Raw genomic sequence first — 13,633 nt, 5'->3', positions numbered from 1 at the left:
AAAATATCAGCATGCTCACATCTTCTTGTTACCATGTGCTCCTTGAATTTCTCTTCCCAGATGCTATTGGCAACGAGGCCCAGTGCTTTATTGGAACTGATAGCTATAAATAGATAAAACTGTATTTACTTTCCATTTATCTGGAACATCACGTAGGCTATCTGTTTATGTCCTTTATGATCCCGACCGTGTTTATGAGCCATGGTAAGAGAAGGAAATTGAGTTTTATCCCTAAGATGCTGTTACGGTGTAATGAATAAATAATTGGAAAATAAACAATCCAAGAGGGATGTGGGTCTTAGTGGTAATACACAAGGGTATTCTGAAGTAAAGCTAGAGGGTTTGAGGATATTTCAGAAGAGGTATTTGCTCTGGTTATGAGTTCAGCTGTATTGCATTAAGTGCAAACAAGTGATCATTTCTATCAGACTGAAATATTAAGACCCTTTGCCTCATGGGAAATATTGTCTGTCAGGAGAGTCACATTGTTCAACAATTTTATGGTCAAATGTATCTATCCTGTGATTGTGTTCTATAACTGTAATAATAAAGCCCGACTTACAGACACTGAATGTTACTTATGCAAAAATAATAATTAGAGGGCTCCATCCTTCTCACAATATGCTGTAAAAGCTTAGTCATGTCGGGTTTTACAATGCTTCTTGTGACCGAGCGAAAGGGCAAAAAGTACAAAGTTTGTCTCAAGCAATGCCTTTCTTTGAGAAAGGATGGATGCTATTCTCGGTGTTTTGAAAGTTGAAAATTTATAAAGCTGAAACAGCCACTTTATAATTGGAGCTGAGTCAGCAGGTGAATGATTACAACTTTGCCCCATGGGATCATCACCATTATTATGATGTATTGGAGAAAGAAAAAATGGTTATTACTGTAGTGTGTAACCTTGCCCTGGGCCCTGCTAATTAGATAGACTAATATCAAACACTGCAAGCCCCTTACAGGCTGTCACTCTTGTAGCAAAAAAGGTTTTAATTCAGCATTTCATTTTGTAGAGTAATACAGTGACACAGAAGGTGTAATTGGTGAGTATGGAGGCTGTCCTTTAACCTGGGTTCAAGACCCCTTGACAGCAAACATCCGTCCCACTGAACTGTCCTCGAGCAAAGGCAGACACTGAATTCCCACCTGCTTCTGAGATGTTGAGCAAAATTGAAATCTTCCCTCTTCAATCAATAGACTATCACATCATTTCCTTCTCCACTGTCAGCAGTGAATCATTTAAAATTGGCTTTGTTATGCAGAATTTAGGGATGCTGCCCGCTGTCAAATAGCCCCCATCCACTTATTGTGACAGGATTTAAAGGTTAGGACCTACACTGGGTTTATTCTCCAGATTTTATTGAGTGTAAGAACACTAACATGGTAAATTACATGGGCTGCCAACAAACCGGCAGTGATTTCCCCCGGTGGTTGTAAAGGATCTCTATTACTAACCCCACGCAGCCTAATCCACTCAACATCAGCTCATTCATGACTAGAAAGAGGATTGAATAGTAGATGTGTATGTGAGTGTATTAGTGTTTATATTTGTCTGGTTATATATGGATATGTCTTTATATCATAACACAACAGCTAGTCTTTTTGAGAGAAAGGTTATACAGAAATCAGAATGTTCTTTTTGTTTATACATCCATATGGTGAATTGTTACCCTGAGGCAACACACATGTCTGGATGGGGGATGAGGGCAATCGATTTTGATTGATACACTATAGGAAGACCCCGGAGGAAGTAAGTAGGAAAAAAACATAATTCATGCAGTAGAGGGATATGAAGATTGAGGCAGTATAAAGACTTTCTAGAGACTAATCTTGCTTACACAAAGTGATGCTTTGAGCTTATTACTAACATTAGCATACTAACATGCTCACAGTGTCAATACTAACATGCTGAGGTTTAGCCGGTAAATGTTTACCTGATATCGACATCTTAGTTAAGTTTGTTAGCAATGACCATAAACCAAAGTATTGGAAAAATTCTGATTTTGACTTGATGGTGGCACTAAAGCTTATCAAAGTTATTACAATTCATCAACCTCATGATGGCACTAGAGAAAAAGTCAGGGGATCCCCGAAGTCAAAAGCATTCATCCTCTGGGGACCATGAATGTCTGTACAAAACGTCATGGCAATCCATCAAATAGTTGTTGAGATATTTCAGTCTGGACCAAAGTGGTGGACAGACAGACCAACTGACCAACAGGCATTGCTGTCCCTAGAGCTACAACGCTAGCATTGTTAAAAGATGGAGATGAAATTAAACTGGCGTTGATGATGCGGTAATTATGATAAGCATAATCATGATGACAGTGGCGTTAAGCTCAGCAATGATGATTTATCTTGATGGTGATAATGGTTGTTATAATGATGATGCTAAATTAAATTAAATTAAGTAGCATAAATGAGGGTAGCCCACCCATGCCAGTCCTATCGGTGCGTTCCTCCGTGAGACAATACATTCCCCTTAATCTCCCAACTGGCATTGGCCTTTCGCCTCTGCCGTTGCTAGGAGTGTTTTTGAAGGGAGAATATCCCCCCCAATAGCCTGACTATCAGCACGGATCATCCATTCATTTTTACCTTAATCTGTTCAGTATGTGGAGCAATTTAGCTTGGGCAGTCAGGCCTTGGCCCCTAATCCACAGATCACTCCAGGGCAAATGGCTGCCTACACCCAGGAATGACCCCCACAGTCTCTATTCTCTCTTGGTTTATTTCTGCATGTTCTTGTTTTTGTTGGCCCTTGATCTCCGCTCTGGCTGAGAGCCATGGAAAGACAAGGTTGACCATCAGAAATATTACAGCTGAATGATTACAGATACAGTAAGGCAGAATAGAAAAGTCTAGAAAATTAGGTAATGAAAGTGGAAGGAAGAGAAAGGTAGGTGCCGATGATGAAGACTGACAACAAAGTTATCCAATGTTGCTGGTTGGACTTTTGTTTTTACTGCTGTCACCCATCCAACTTTGTGCCAGACTTTTTCCACAGCTGGCCCCTTCCGCAGATAAATGTCTCACCTTTCCTCATCTGCTCCCTTGCTATCTTTCGGGAGCAGTTCAGCTCAGCGGTTCACGGGAAATACGCGCGGGGGATGCAGTGTTGGCGTGTCAACGATAACCCACGTGTCACTCCAAGATACCGCCGGCGGCTCTCTGTAAACCCATGGCTTTGTCTTCTGTCAGTGTCGCCATCACAGCTAAACGCCTGTGACTGCACAGCTCATCGCCAAACAGAGGTGTCATCCCAGAGATGTATCACCCTGCACATGTCCCCATTTCTTTGCTGGTGGTGACTGTGACTCAGGGTAGTGTGTGTGACTGTTGTGTATGTATTTGTGTGGTTGTCCTGGGAAAAAAAGATTTGAGTTTTAGCCCATTGGAGGGAGGCAATTTTGGAAAAGTAAAAGGTTATTTTAACCTATTCCAACTTCTTTATGGAGTTATGACCATGGCCAGATGAACCTGTTTGAGGGCCAGAGGGCAGAAATTGGCCATTCAATTGGCCCATCTTGCCTCCTAGTTCCCATCAAGTACAGTGCACAGATATTACTCCAGTACTCTTATGCTGAAATACTACGAGTTTTATTGTGTCTGTGTTACAGAGCTCCTCGCTCTGTCTTCTCCTCACGCGCAGCTCGTCTTGTAAACACATGTTAACACCTGATATTTGCACTCATCATACACCACTGTGTGTAATAAAATGGGCAGTGATTGCCATTACAGACGGTGACAATTGCATCTATTTATGAGAGCAGCTGGATGCTCCCCAGCTACGGAATCACAAATAAGTTACATGAATCATCTTCTGGCAACAATAGTGAGTTGGCATTTGTATCTAAGGAAAGATACTAACTTGGCAGCAGAACTACTTTGGGCCCCATTACATTTTAAATCTAGCCTACTTTCTATAAAATCAAACAAGGATAGAGTCATAAATGTGAATAGTGAGCATTTTTCTCCTCCATAAACATGCCTTGGAAACAGTTTTTATCTGAAAATGATATGTTACTGTCATAGCATTCAAGACAGTTGTAAGATGATAACTGTCAACAAAATGAACATCATTTTTGCTGCATACTCTGAGTACAATGCGTACTACACACATTATTGTTGACAGAGCACACAAGGATGGGGTATTTTTAGATTTTGTTTACCTATTAAATTACTCTCTATACTCTACGAAATGATTCGTAGAGTACAGTAGCTGGTCTAAATCTAGCTCTCTAATATTTATAGCTCTTGTGGTTACAGTGTATATTCACAAATAGATCCTGTAGTTATGCAGTGTTTCATCCTTTCCGGGTGAAATACTCACATTTACTCAAAATTGATTTGAGTTAACATCCCATACAAATCTTAAAAACTATTGATTAGAAACACCTAGACCAGTAGTGGTCCCAAGAGTTTTGGGCTTGTATCCCCTTACAATGAAGCAATGTCTACTTATGACCACACATAAGAGTTTTTAGAGGCTTTAAAGAATAGAAAGTATCTAATATTTCACAAGAAAAAAGGAAATCTGAAAGAAAAGACAGAAAAGGTAAAAATAACAGCTTTGTATAACAAATGATGTCACCCCTTTAATCATCTTGTAAGCCCTGATATTTATCTCAGGGATCCCTGGTTGAGAACCACTAACATACATTTGCAGTTAAAATACTGAAAGAAGTTAAAACATGATGTAGCAAAATACAATTAGCCCAAAAGAAAAGTTGCAATGGCAGTGCAGGAAATGCAATGAATTCAATTAATTGCACTTAGTCAAGTTAAAGTGCTGAAAGGAGTGTCATGTCTCCCAGGCTGGGAACCATTGACCTAGACACTAACCGACAACTTTTTTCTTTTGGTGTTTGACCAATAAAAAAAACAATAAAATATAAAACACACTGGCATAAAATAATAAGAATAAAGCATAAAGAATAAGCAATAATTATATGTGCTTGTAAGTGTACAGTATGTTCTTCCACACCGTGCCTATACTGGGAATTTAAATGTTCTTTAAATATATGTGTGTGTGTGTGTGTGTGTGTGTGTGTGTGTGTGTGTGTGTGTGTGTGTGTGTGTGTGTGTGTTCAGTCTTGTCACTTCATGAAGGGTTGATGGTTTCTGATGCCCTAACTATGAAGAGGTCATCCCTCTGGAGACTCTGGTTTCCAATGCAGTGGCTCCATTCCTCCTGTTTATTACCAGTACCGTTGTCAAAATCTCTGACTCTGTTACTCGCTTGCTTTCATTCTGTGCCAGATCCAGCCGGCCTGGGGGATCAGGAGCCAGGGTTGCCGTGGCAACTTGTCCTATCCCTATCGCTGGACAGGATCATCCCTGGATTGTGTTCCCTGCCACCTCCACCTCCCCACAATGCAAACACAAAACAGACACACATACCAACATCTTCACCTCTGACTTGTCCTTTCCCCTTTATTTATTTATCCATCTTTATTTTCATTCATTTTCTCTTCCTCTCTTCATCTGTCACTTTATGTTTCACTGAGTCAGTCAGGTCGGGCAGCAGAGGTTTTATGCAGCAGCCAAAGTCAGATTTAAGAGGCCTTTATCAATGGCTTGTTTAAGTGGAGTGACAGGGTTAGCCATTGTTCTGTGGGATTTCCCATCATGCCTCCTCCACTGGCAAGGCATTAGTCTGAAGTCGGTGGATGGCAAGGGTCTGAGTCTTTTGGATATCTGCAGCTGTCCAAGCTGTAGAGGGAGGGGGAGGTTCCAGGATTGATACCTGTGCTATGGGTCTCTGACAGGTAAATACTGCATGTGGACAGCTCACAGATGCATGCATGCACAAGCAGACACTCACAAGCATACTGCTTTACATGCAGATAAAAGAAACTGTTAGAGGGAGATCTGCACTAGGGGCAGACATTATCTTACTGGATCAGTTAAACCTTAAAAAAGTTCATTCTTTTCACTACACTGAAGCCTGGTGAAAGGCAAAGGGTAGCTGATATTATGAAGCTCCTACCTGCAGTTATATAATTAGCAACTTCACTTTCTGTTCTTCCAAGTACAAGCTACTATACTGCCAAATAGTAACTGTATCTAATCTAATCGGCAAAAATTAATGGACAAGGGTTTACAGTCATGGTAGCAGCTCTGTTAGGCTTTAAGCCATAACTGTTAATGTAAGCATACTAATGCTCACATGCTGATGTATATTTTATATATTTATCATACTGCCTCAGTTCAGTGTGTAAGCATGCAAACATTTGCTAATTAGCAATAAACACAAAGTACATTTGAGGCTGGTGGGAATGTTATTAGTTTTGCAGGTATTTGGTCATAAACTAAAGTATTAGACAACTTAAACATTTGACCTGATGATGGCAGTAAAAAAAACGGTAAGGAATCACCAAGGCTTTAATGATTTATCCTGAGAGGAACATGAATGTCTGCAACAAATTATATGGCATTATGGCAAATTACATTACATGTCATTTAGCGGATCTTTTATCCAAAGCGACTTACAATTGCTATATATGTCAGAGGTCGCACGTCTCTTGAGCAACTAGGGGTTAAGTGTCTTGCTCAGGGACAAATTGGTTGATGTATCGCAGTGGGAATCGAACCCAGGTCTCCCACACCAAAGGCATGTGTCATAGCCACTGTTCCATCAATGCGCCATCACCATCCCAAATGTGAACGTCATGTCGGTGCAAGAGGAAAAGTCACCAAAGGGCATCACCAAAGTCACTAGGATTCACACTCTGGGAACCATGAATATATTTTCCAAATTTTGTGGCAATCCATTTGGTAGATGTTGAGATATTTCACTCGATGAGTGAGTAAACAAATATACCTGCTGTTGGTGCTAAAGGAAAAGCCATAAGTCATAAGGATTAATCTTCTGGGGACCATGCATGTCTGTACCAAATTTAATGGCAATCATCCAACAGTTGTTGATATGTTACAGTCTGGACTAAAATGGTGGACCAACATTGCCATCTCTAATAGGGCCAGTCCACTCGTATACCCAGAATTTAGATAGCTTTTTACATTTACATCTGTCTTTTAATTGCTGTTCAAGTTTGCTACCTGTGTTTCCTACTGCCTGCAGGCCACTGTTACTGTGACTGATCAAAGACTTGTGAGAAGTTGCCAGGTGATGTTATTATTTTTCACATGAATATATTTCCTGCAGTGCTCAGCTCTCAGAGGAGAGACAGACCTACACTGTACAGTATAATAAAAGCACTGATCACCACATCACTTTAGATTAAACACAACAGTACTGCAATTGAACGTGCACTGGCATCGGCCGCACCAATTTACCACCAAAAGCTGTGGGAGTCGACACATTGCTCCCTGCAGTCCAAATAAAACAGCTAAATTTGTGTCTGGTTGCTTCTGACAAATCGAGTCACCTGGGGTGCCTGGGAAGTTGCTAAATCTATTTCCCTGGCTCTGAAAAAAATTAATTCTAATCTGACAATACACATTACTACACACACACGCACGCACGCATCATCGACTCTTTACCTAATATCTTGACAGGAAATACCATTTAAAAGATGTCATACAAGGTGAAGCTGCCCACTGATCAATCTCCTCTATTGATTTATGGCTAATGACATTGAGATACGACTGCAAAAAGCTCCTACATTTAGCTTATTGACACGCTGTATCGAGTGACAGATAGCTGACTGAGAATCCTATTCTAGGATAGTAAAGCTACCGCCAGCTAATTGACTCTATAAAGGGCTAAATAAAGAATGTAGCTTTAATCTACGGGGATATATATTTGACTATGTTCAGTGCTTTAGTGCTTCCACAAGTTCCTGACTGCCTCTGTTTCTGTGTCTCATGGCCCAAACATCTAAGACTGAAAGCATTATTTGTCAGTGTTAAATTCTGAGAGAACAAACTCAGCCAGTATAAATCCACATCCATCAGAGTTAATCGGCTCTGTGAGTGCACAAACAACGCAAAACACCAAGAGGTGATCACACAAATCAACACTAATTAACAAATAGTTTGACATTTTGGGCTTATTTTCTTACTTGCTGAGAGTTAAAAGAAGAGTGGTATCGATCTTCTCCTCTCTTTCATCAAGAAAGTGAATACAATGTTTAACTATTTCCTTTAACAATAGACAAATTGCAGTGTTGCATAGAGCCAGTTAGAACTTGCATATGCTATATGCTATGCTATGCTATGCTTCGGAGGGTACCATTTCACACCTAATCTCTCTGCAGTCAAGCTATCTGGTCTGTTTAGCTGATATTTATTTAAAGGAACCAATTATACTGCTCTTTGGTAACTGCAGCAGACGGCCGGACTATTTCTTGTACATTATACTTCCACTGCAACAATTTACTGCCTGATTTTTGGAGTACTCACTGTGAACTAGTGTCAGTTAAATAATGGTGAAAAACAACCAGTAATCTGTAACCAAAGACATTCACACTGAGTCTTAGTTTACTCAAGTTATAATGATGATAATGATGTATTAAACACAATTAATCAGAGTTGTCAGCAGCTGATGGTGTGACGCCATCAGTGCATCTCACAGGGCCTCAGTGTAACAGGAGCCTTTGCCTATCGAGGGCAAGGGAAACTATAGAAGCGTCCTATAAACTGAGACAATGACGGCAGGATTCAGTTTCGCTCATCAGCTGGCCTCATTAGATGCTTCAAAGTTCCGTAGATGTAAGGAGATCTGGGAAATCACCTGAATCGTTTTACACACACTTTAGTTACTGTTTTGAAATGTAATCAGAATACTTTATTGATCCCCTCGGGGAAATTGTTTAGTTGCAGTTGCTCACAGTCAAATTCAAGGTAAAATGAGAGTAAGAAAAGAGCGAGTCAATACGTGTATAAAGTAACATAAAGTAACACAGCTACAGTAAGAAATAAAAACGTTATGAAGAAGTAAAGTGAGGTTAGGTTAAAAAGTAAGATTAGGTTAAAAAGAGTGTTTCTAAAACAATGGGTTGTACAAATGATATTGTAATGCAGTGTGAACATGAATAAAGTACAGTGTCAACATTAATACAGTACGAACATAAATAAAAAAAAAAAAGCACAGTGTGGATATAAGTAGCAGCAGTGAATAAATAATAGATATTGCACCAAGTAATTATTGTACATAATAAGTCCAAGAATATTCAGATGTGATGTGGAAATACTTGCGTATAATACATTTTCTCTCACAGTACTCTCTGGGTGGTTATAAAGGTGATCCAACTGTATGGTGCTACAACCCTAAATATTTTATATTATATATATATATATATTTAAACCTAAGCCTTGGTTAGACAATATAGTCCAGCTGGAAGGGGAGCGCTGTCATTGTTACAGGTGAATGGGAATGTTAAATCTCAGTGAATACACAGGAATTCACCAGCTTTTGTTCAGTGTAATCAGAGAAATGTGTTGCTCATAAAATCTCATCTCATGGAAAAACAATAAGTTTATATCGCCCTCTGTTGGCGATATTATTTAAACACACCTATCATATGTCTGGTATAACAGTGTGACATCAGTCACTACTAATTCCATCAGTTTGAAATTAGAAATAAATTATTGTCTATGCACTGGGGCTCCACAGATCTCCTCCAGACATGTTTTTAGACATATTGAAAATACTTTGCTTGGTTCACATTGTTTAGTATCTGTATAGCGCAGCCATACTATGTTTGTATACATTTGGTCCAACATGCGCTGTAGAAAATGTTACTTAGTTTAATGGAAAATCAATAAAAATTGCTAAACAAAAAAAAAAAAAAAAAATACTCTGCTTGGAATACAAAAATGTAGCCTATGTCTGATATAGTTTTTTTCCACAAAAAAGTTCAATTACCATGTTAACATTTTTAAAAGAACAATAAATATAAAAATCCAGAACGAATACGTAAATATTGTTAATTTCAAAAGATTAACTGCTGGACACAAATTGTCTCCTCTTTCATTCTCAGTGTGTGACGTGGAGGTTTCAAGTTTCCACATCACACTTGTGTTGTTTTAATACTGGATCGTGATTGGCTTCTAAACTAGTTGTGATGTCATAAATCCTGCTGATACGTACGTTCTGATCTCACTCAGGTGATCAGAACTATTGCTTGAAGTTACTTTTTTACCTGGATGCCTTCAAACTTTAAGTGGAAATCTCAGCAGACAGTTTTGCAAGACACCAAACAGCACCGTACAAAAGTTCTGAAAGCAGTCAAACACATCCGACCCTGGTCCTCATCGTCCTGATTTGATTGATCGCGATCATTTACAAGTCTTGTTCTCAGGGGGAAAACACAATCTGAAAGAGGAGCCACAGCTTTCACGTAATCTCAAAGGCCAGACTGCACAAACACACAACCACAGGTGTTGGTTGATCTCGGCTGTAAGGTCACGGCTTGATTTCATGATACGACTTGTGTCTCGATCAATCATTTACAGCACCTTTATAAAATTAAACCCAATGTCAGCCGGGGCCTGCTGCCAGTGTAGCCGAGTATCGCTTGCTGTCATTAACTATAAACCAACTAAAGAGAGCAGGATCAGAATGAAACTAGAGCAGGGAACTTGGCCAACAGAGAGTAATATACCTGCCCATCTGTCTGCTTCCTTTTCTCCATTACTCAGCCCGAATCACACAAGTGTCTGAGTGTGTGCGTCTGCACCGAAGACCCCGACCAGGACTCCGTTGAGATGAGAGGCCTTGTCCTGTCTGAAGAGATCTAAACCACTTAGAGGATGAGCGGTGGTCTGAGCTCCCTTCAGACATCCTAGCGCAGCATTCTGCTGAGAATGAGTGAGAGAGTAGGCCTGTTTAGCCACAGATAGCGACTAAGTGCCCTGTTAGTTCACTCTATCTCCAACCCTTCAAGCCCGATTCCAGAGAACCTCTTAGGAGATGCTGTGCAGCTTTTCTTTTTTTCTCCTCTCAAAAGCAGCTGAGCTCAGAAAAACACATTTGTCACACTGGGGAGCTTTACAGGTATCAACGCCTGTTACAGCCCATCAACCTCCTCTTACAGTAAAGGTTTATATACACAGGCTGCATTTGTTAGGCTATTAGGTAGACCATTTATGAGCATGCCGTGTTCCCATATCAACTTCAAACTCAAGTTTAAAGACAAGACTGGCAGTCCTACAAAAGCTCACAAATAAATACTTTGATTTAAAAAAAAAAAAAAAAAAAGGCGTAGCAATGTCCTTAAACATCTGGGTATTGTAGCTTTCAGAAAATGTTTCCAAAACAGGGAGAAATTGTGCATTTTTGGGGACTATTTTCAGCTGCAGATTACACATTTGGTGATCAAGTGAGTATTTTTGACTCAAAATAAAACATTTTCTTTATTGGTGACATGTAAAATATGGTGATGTAATTAAGGGAAAAACTCTTTTCTGAGGCAGTTAGACAGACACGTACAGACTTAAGTGACCTCCTCTAACATTACAGTTTCTTTTCACTTGGAAAGTGATCAAACTGTATTCTCTAGGCTGCAGGACCAGCTTGACTCATTCTCCCCATGTAGGAAAAGTTAATATGGGCTATAGGTTTACTGACACAAACACCCCTGTGTTATATCTAAGTGGCCATGGGTTCAAGATTTCAAGAATGCTTACTGCAGTACACGTTGTAACATCTCTATTTTCAGGCCGGGCTCGATTTGAAGAGGCCCGAAGCAAAGCTGTCAATCAAACTCTCACATGGACGATCTCTTTCCATTGATCTGAGGTGGCAGGAGTCACTTTCAGGCAAATGGAAACAGGTCTGGTTTGGAGACGTAGGTGAAAGGCGCACACAGCCGGTCTCTGGCATGCCACGTGCAGCGTTGTGGGGTCATTGGGATTCTCCTAATGAGACTCTGCTTAATGAGAAAGCTAGAGAGCTCAGCAATGCACTACAGGGGAGACATATTTTAACAACTTAATAGTTGTATAGTAGTAATAGTAGTTTCTGTTTGTCTAAGGTTTTGAGATTTTGAACACCTGCTTTATAGAAAGTTGTACATCTGTGTACCATAACGCAGGTAAAGTGCTAAATGGAAAGCATGGACACACAATCTGTGCTCCAATGCCTTTTAAATATTAATGCATCTACTGTACTATGGAAACTCTATAAGGAGAGAATGGCCAAGTTTCCTTTCAGCCTGTCTGACTATATCAATAAAACACCCATATTCATCAAATTACAACCCCCACTTAGGCAGAGTACAGTGCACGGTTCACCATTACACAGTTCCATTAACCCACTGTCTGACAGTCACATCAACATGTCATGTGATCTAGTTCAGTTATTTTGCGCGGTCATGAATCATAAAAAAAAAGTGATATGTTATGATGATAACTGCAGAAATAGAACAAAGGCTAAATATAATTTTTTTGCATGTCAGATAAAATATATCAAGGGTTCATCTCAGAAACAAAGGACAACACACAGTGAATCTAATATTAGCACAAGACTATGAAACATGTCTTAACATTTGCCTCTTTCAGCATCACATCACTTCCATCACTCAGTATTTGCACGGTCAGAAAGCCATTTAAATGATGATGTGGCCATTGTACACCATACAGTGGAATTCAAACAAGATGTAAAAGAAACGCAAGGCTACATAGCAAGACACGATTATGATTTAAAGTGATTCAAATAAAATAGAAAAGAAATAAGCTAAATGGAACATAAGATAAACCTTTACAGTACAGTGTAAGATATGAGTTTATATGATCTGAGCTTGTTTTTAAACATAAGACTGTCCATTGCATTCAGTACCAGCAGATGGCACTCCTTTTGCATAAATGGTTAAGAACACAAACGATGCCATCTTGCAACAACACTCCACTTTTTATCTAATTTGTTCTGAAACTGAACATTTGCACCAAATACATACATACATACATACATATATATAAAACTGTATTTTGATTTCAGCATCTTATACACTGCTACGCCATTTTACATTCCACGTCAGTTTTTTTCTTTATCCAATTGCCACCTGCCTACTAGGCCTACATAATAATTTAAAGATTCCATCCAGACATGTTTTCAGACATACCCAAATAATAAATTATTTGAATATCAATTATTTTCCCACAAACTAAAGCTACTAAACCAATACGTGACATGACATCCACTCCCCTCATTGCAAAATGTGGAATCTGTGAATATGCAGATGTTGTTCAATTTAAAATTGTAACAGCTCAGAAACAATTTCAATTATATTTTATATCTATTCATAAAGTAACTTAATATCCATAAGGAACACAAATGTGGAATAAGCAAAAGCTGTGAAAGTAGCTTCAAATCAAAGGAGATCACTACACAGACGCACATGTTAAATATAATATCCAGAGCCGGCGGAGGTCCGTGTGTGCTCAGGGAACAACTGGTATCTTACCACTGGCAACTGAGGAAGGTAGCTATATTCCTCCATATATCTATATCTATATATCTTCCTATGAGGGAAGATGAGGTTTCAACCAGCTAGTGATCTTTGGGAATATCATTAAATAGGACCATAAAACCGGTCCTTCTAATAGTTACTGAACATTCTTTCTAGCTTCATAAACAAATTGAATAAATAATGAATATTCTTGTAGTTATCCATGTATTAATTAATTATTCTATCAACTGAGGATGTTTTTTATTGCAAACAACCAAAAA

This window comes from Sander lucioperca, chromosome 24 (assembly GCF_008315115.2).
Source record: "Sander lucioperca isolate FBNREF2018 chromosome 24, SLUC_FBN_1.2, whole genome shotgun sequence".
NCBI lineage: Eukaryota > Metazoa > Chordata > Actinopteri > Perciformes > Percidae > Sander > Sander lucioperca.
Note: the sequence above shows the minus strand (reverse complement) of the source record.